The sequence below is a fragment of the Sarcophilus harrisii genome, chromosome 3 (assembly GCF_902635505.1).
Source record: "Sarcophilus harrisii chromosome 3, mSarHar1.11, whole genome shotgun sequence".
Classification (NCBI taxonomy): Eukaryota; Metazoa; Chordata; class Mammalia; order Dasyuromorphia; family Dasyuridae; genus Sarcophilus; species Sarcophilus harrisii.
The window spans coordinates 590,063,786-590,068,990 of record NC_045428.1 but is presented as its reverse complement, the minus strand read 5'-3'; the positions used below and the strand labels follow the sequence as shown (position 1 = coordinate 590,068,990).

General features: G+C 60.9%; 1 long non-coding RNA gene across 1 annotated transcript; it reads right to left on the bottom strand.

Annotated features, from left to right (window-relative positions):
* Positions 1-272: 272 nt before the first annotated feature.
* Positions 273-2,757, bottom strand: LOC116422886. The gene is made up of 3 exons (XR_004233409.1): positions 1,865-2,757; positions 1,239-1,373; positions 273-307 (listed from the first exon to the last, which is right to left on the bottom strand). It is a non-coding gene; the product is annotated as an uncharacterized LOC116422886 (long non-coding RNA).
* Between the last annotated feature and the right edge of the window lie 2,448 nt (positions 2,758-5,205).

The following is a 5,205-nucleotide window of genomic DNA, read 5'->3' as shown; positions in this document are numbered from 1 at the left end:
TCAGGGGCACCGAGTGGCAGGAAAATAGCCAAAGGCTCGGTGAGGGGGGGGGGGGCCGAGAGCTCTGCCAGCTGCTGGTCAGCCAGGGCCTGGCTGGGGGTCTGCGGCTCGGTTTTCGTGTCTGTCAAGTGGGAGTAACATCTTCTTGTGTTTTGTTGTGAGGATCACTGGAGCAAGCCATTTGTTAGCAGAGTCCCCATGGGCTCCTCCCGGATCTGGGCTGGTCACATCCCTTCTGTTGTCAGGGCGGTTGTTTCTCTGGTGACTTTTTCCATGTCTGGAGCATTGGAAGACTTATACTTTAACTCTGGGAGGGGCGAATTACAAAGATTCCCTCATTTAACAGGCAGGGAAACTGAGGCTCACACCCACACCTTACCTGCTAGGGATCACTCTGCTAAGGAGTTGGAGGGCAGAATTTGAACTCGTATCTCTTTCTCTGGGAGAGGGGGCCCCCAGGCTGACCCCTAACTCCGCCCTCGCTCCCAGGTCTCCCGGACCCTCCCCCAGGCGGGGACCAGCCCCCTCTCTCTGGCCCCTCGCCGCTTGGGCACAGCTGCAGGAAGTTGCTTCCCAGAACAGAGAAGCTAAGTCTGCTGGTCTGTTTTTAAACACCCATGTGCATCTTCGGGGGGAAGAAAGCAATTGAGCAGCGGAAAAGCAATTTCCGTGCAGTTTGGAGGCAGCTATTAAATCTTTACAAGAGTCTGATTGTGGCTCCGCGGAGCAGGAATTTATAGACTCCATTAATAGAAGCCATGGCTCCGACGAGATGCGCCTGCCCTGCTGGAGTCGGGGGGGCCTCCCGCGGCCCTGGGACACCCCCGACGCGGTCTGTCACAAGAGCCGCGGTCCTGGCCTCCAACCACTCAGGGCCTTCCCAGGGATGCGGCCCCTCGAGCCGGGGCGCCCAGAAGTAAGCTCTCCTCTCTTCTCTCTCCAGGTCTGACTCGGACTCTGCAGCCTTCAGAACCACGAGGACTCTGCCAGTCTCCAGTGCACACGGAGGTACGGGGTGTGGGGGGCGAGGGTTGGTGAGGGGGAGGGTCACTGTGCCCACTGCCCCAGGCCCCCGCCCTCATCTGCGTCCCAGCTCTGGCAGGGCCCCTGGCTGCTCCCGGCCCCCGGTGGACAGCGGCGGGTTTGCAAGTGCGTCCTGATGCCCGTGGGGGTCTGGGCTGGCCTGGAAAGTCCGGCCTCTGATCTGGCCTCATGCTTCTGCCTGGGGGCCCCCTCACCTTTGGGGTCCTCATCTCGCAGCAAGGACTTCCATGGCTCCCTCACTCTTCCAGTTCTAATCATCCGGGAGGCACTCTGGGGCGTCCTGGCGGAGGGGTCCCTCCCAGTGTGAGGGGAGCTGGTTCTGGCCCGCCCTGCTGACGAGAAAGCTCTTTGGGTCAAGCTTAACTCTTTTGTCCCATTACTGCTCACTCCCCTTGGGACTTGGAGACCTGGATCTGGAAGGGCCCGAGAACCCATTTTACAGACCCAGAAGGTGAAGGCTCTTGCCATACTCCCCCACCTCCTGAGCTTCTCGGTTCTCGCCATGCTCCCCGGCCTTCCAGAGCTACCCTGAGGCCCTCTTCTGCGTGACAGCTGGGAGAAGTCTGGGGGGCCGCCAGGCCTTCCTCTGCTCTTGTGGAGGAGACCTCCCCGGGCCCCTCATCTGTTTCTTGTTGGGCCTGGATCAGTGCTGATGTTGCCCTGGAACCCCCCCCCCTCCACCCGTGCAATGTGGCCTCCAGACATGGGGGGCTGCAGGGTCTGGCCCCGGGGGGGGGGGGTACTTCCTACCAGGCCCTTGGATCTGGGCTGGCTCCCGGGGGAGCGGGTGCTTCCTGCCAGACCCTTAGTCCCCACGTACCCCCAGATCTTGGTCCCTCGGGGTCCGCGTGGGGCTGCCGCCTCTCAGAGCATCAGGGCTCAGCCGATTAGCTCTTTCCCCAGGGCAACCTGACACTGCAATTTGCTCTCTTCCATGGAGCGGAGAGTCAGAGGATTGCCGGAGAATCCCCCAAAGCCTGCTGACGGGCGGCTTGTCTGGGCTCCCCAAGGCTCTGTGATGCAGCCGGCCCGGCCGGCTCCCCCAGGACAGGAACCAGGGGTCAGCAGGCCCTGTCTGAGAGAGAGAGGCCCTGGGGGCAGGGGCAGAGCTGCCCTCCCAGGCTGCCCTGGTGTCCGCAGACAGCCTCTGCTGCGTGACCTGGGGGCTTTCCAGTCTAACGGCTCCTCCCTGGCACTGCTGCCATGACCTCCCTGGGCCCCCAGCCCGCCTCGTCCCTGGCCTCACTCACACAGCATCCGTGAGTTGGGGGCTGCCCGTGGCTGCTGGGGATCCCGGGGCAGTTCCTTCCGATTCGGCTTTTTCAGTGAGATGTCATCAGCTCCAGTGGGGCCAGTTGGGGGGGGGGGTCCAAACCTGGGGCTGGTAGTTGGACAGCACAATGTGTCTTGCTCTGGGCCACCTCAGGGACTTCCTACGTGGCCACACTGGCCGAACCTAGGAAAGAAAAGTGGGGCGGCCGGGGACTTGAGGGGTGCACTAAGAAGGGGGAATTGGAGAGCTCCACTTTGGGGGCTTCCAGATCAGCGGATAGCTCCTCGGGGGCTCTCAGAGAGGGGTCTATGTCGCTTCTCCGGGGCAGGCATTTTGGCCGTTTCAGCAGTCCAGGCCGCGGCCCATGTTTGCTCCGCTTGGCCCCAGAGATCGGGAGTCGAGAAGAGCTGAGGGGAGGAGCTAGAGCGGGAAGGACTAGCCTCCCCGTGAGGAAGGACAGAGAGTGCCCAAGGACTCTGGGAAGGGCTTGCCGAGCCCCCCGCTGCGGGAACATCTCCTCATTCGCCGGGGATTTTGCTCCCACCCACCCCACCCCCTGCCCCACTTTCTCCTGGCTCGGCTCCGAGCCCCAGTCAGGGCGAGGACAGATGAGGGCGGCCGCCACCCGAGCTCTTCCCCTCCCAGACCCTGTGACTCACAGTGAAAAGGCCTCTGTGTGAAGACAAGACGTCCTGGCTCGCCTCTCGTGAGTCCCTCGGCAATAACCAGATCGCGGCCAGCGCCGGAGCGGGACCCAGGGCACTGTGCCTGGAGCCGCCCACTGGCTGTCACACAATCAGCCCCCGACACGCCACTCCCTGCACGTGCCGGCCGGCGTCCCCTCCAGGCCGAGGCTTCTGGTGGGCTGCTCGCCTCCCGGGAGAGCAAACCCGCGCTCCCGCTTCCTTGTCCCCCAAAGCCAGAAGGAAGCGTTGGGGCAGCTGCGGACTTCCCTCGGCCCCAGCCCGGCACACAGGTGTGCACGCGGCCCTGAGGGGCTGCCCCCACCCCCACCTTGTGTGGGTCCCGTGGCTCTCGGGCCCGGGGACGCTGGGTCTCGGTTTGGAAAGGGTGTCGGGTTCCTGGGGCGGGCCTGCCGCAGCGATCACGGTCTCCCCTGAAGGGGCAGCAGGGGCCGTCTCTCGCCCCAAGCTGGTGACTGCGCAGGGGAGTGGGAGTCCGGAGTGCAGGCAAGCCACACTCCCACTGCCTGCCTCAGTTTCCACAGCTGTAAAATGAGAACAGTCGTGTCGTTTTCTACCTGATACTGTGAGGACCAAACGAGAAAATACTCGGGGAGTAGTAGGTGTTTTAATGAATGCTTCTTTCCTCCCCTGGCCCCCAGTCTGAGGCAGGCTGTTCAGTCCTAGCAAGAGATGACCTCTTGTTTTTCTAAGGAGTGTTTCTGGATCTGCCCCTCCAGTTTCCTGTGACCCAGGAGTACCCTGGTCAAGAGAGACAGAGACACAGAGACAAGAGACAGAGACAGAGAGACAGAGGGACAGAGAGACCAGGAGAGACAGAGAGACAACAGAAAGAGAGAGACAAGAGAAAGGGAGAGAGAGAGGGAGGGAAGGAGGGAGAGAGGGAAGAAGGGAGGGAGAAGGAGAGAGAGAGAGACATACACACACAGAGAAGCATAATCCAGTGTATGCTCGTGCTGTTCCCTCGGTCAGAGGGCCACCGTAGCTGCTCTTAGGGACGCTCCTGGTCATAACCACAGATGCTAAATTTCGCTTGCTTGCCCTTCGTCTGAGCTGGCTGTCACGTGCGTGGTGCCGGCGTTCCTGACTGCTCTGCCGCGTTCTGTGTCCGCCGTGTCTTCCAGCAGCTCTCACGGCGTTGCTGCTCCGTGGGGCCCGCAGCCCATGCTCCCCTGCTCTGCTCCGCGGTGTCGGGCCCTTCTCTGTCTCCCTGCCATGTGTGCCGCCAGAGGCCCCCTCCCTCCCCACCCCGTTTGGGGCCTTTGCTCCTTGGGCCACACCAGCGTCGGGGGACACAGTCACTTGCTCAACACACCCAGAGCCGCCCAGCGGATGGAAGATTTTCCACCTTCAGTGTCCCGGAACGGAGAGCGGGCTGGATTTGCGTTGGATGCTCAGCTTTTATCCATCCCCAGAACTGGGAGAGAACAAGGGCCCAGCCTTTGCTTCTGTTCCCAGACAGGACAGCCCAGTGGGGCTTGTCTGCTTCTGTTCTGCAGGCTGGTTTCGGGGCCGAGCAGGCCTGTCAGAGCCTTTTTGTGGCACCTCTTCCTGGAGAGAACGGGGCCCCCAGGCCCTACACTTTATTTGTTTGCTTTAATTAAAACTTTTTATTTTCAAAATATATGCATGGATAATTTTCACCATTCACCCCTGCAAACCTTGTGTTCCAGATTTTTCCCCCTCTCTTCTCCCACCTCCTTCCCTACCCAGCACAAAATGCAGTATTGTTAACCAGGTGCAGTCCTCCTATTCCTATTCCCACAATTACCCCTGTGGTACACGATGCACAAGGAAGAGCAGATCAAAAATGGGAAAAAATGAGAAAGGAAACAAAATGCGAGCGAACAGCAAAGAGTGAGGGTGCTGTGTTGTCCCCCTGTGCTCTCTGGTGCAGATGGCTCGTGGAGCTCGGTCGTCAGCCAGGGTCGGGGCCGGGGTCAGAGGTCTCCTGCGGCTGCTCCTCGGGCCTTTGGGCACGGAAGGGGGTCTGGTGGTTCCTCTGCAGGCTGGCAATCGTGGCTCCTGTGTGCTCGGTTCTCGCCAGGAGCGTTGCCCTGTCTTCTGGCTTTGATTTCAGTTTATCGGATTTTTATCTTCACAGATGAAAAGGAAAGGACAGTAGGTCCTTCACCGGTGTCAGAGTGAGTTGGTTTGAGCTGCCTGCGCGGGACAGGCGTTCCT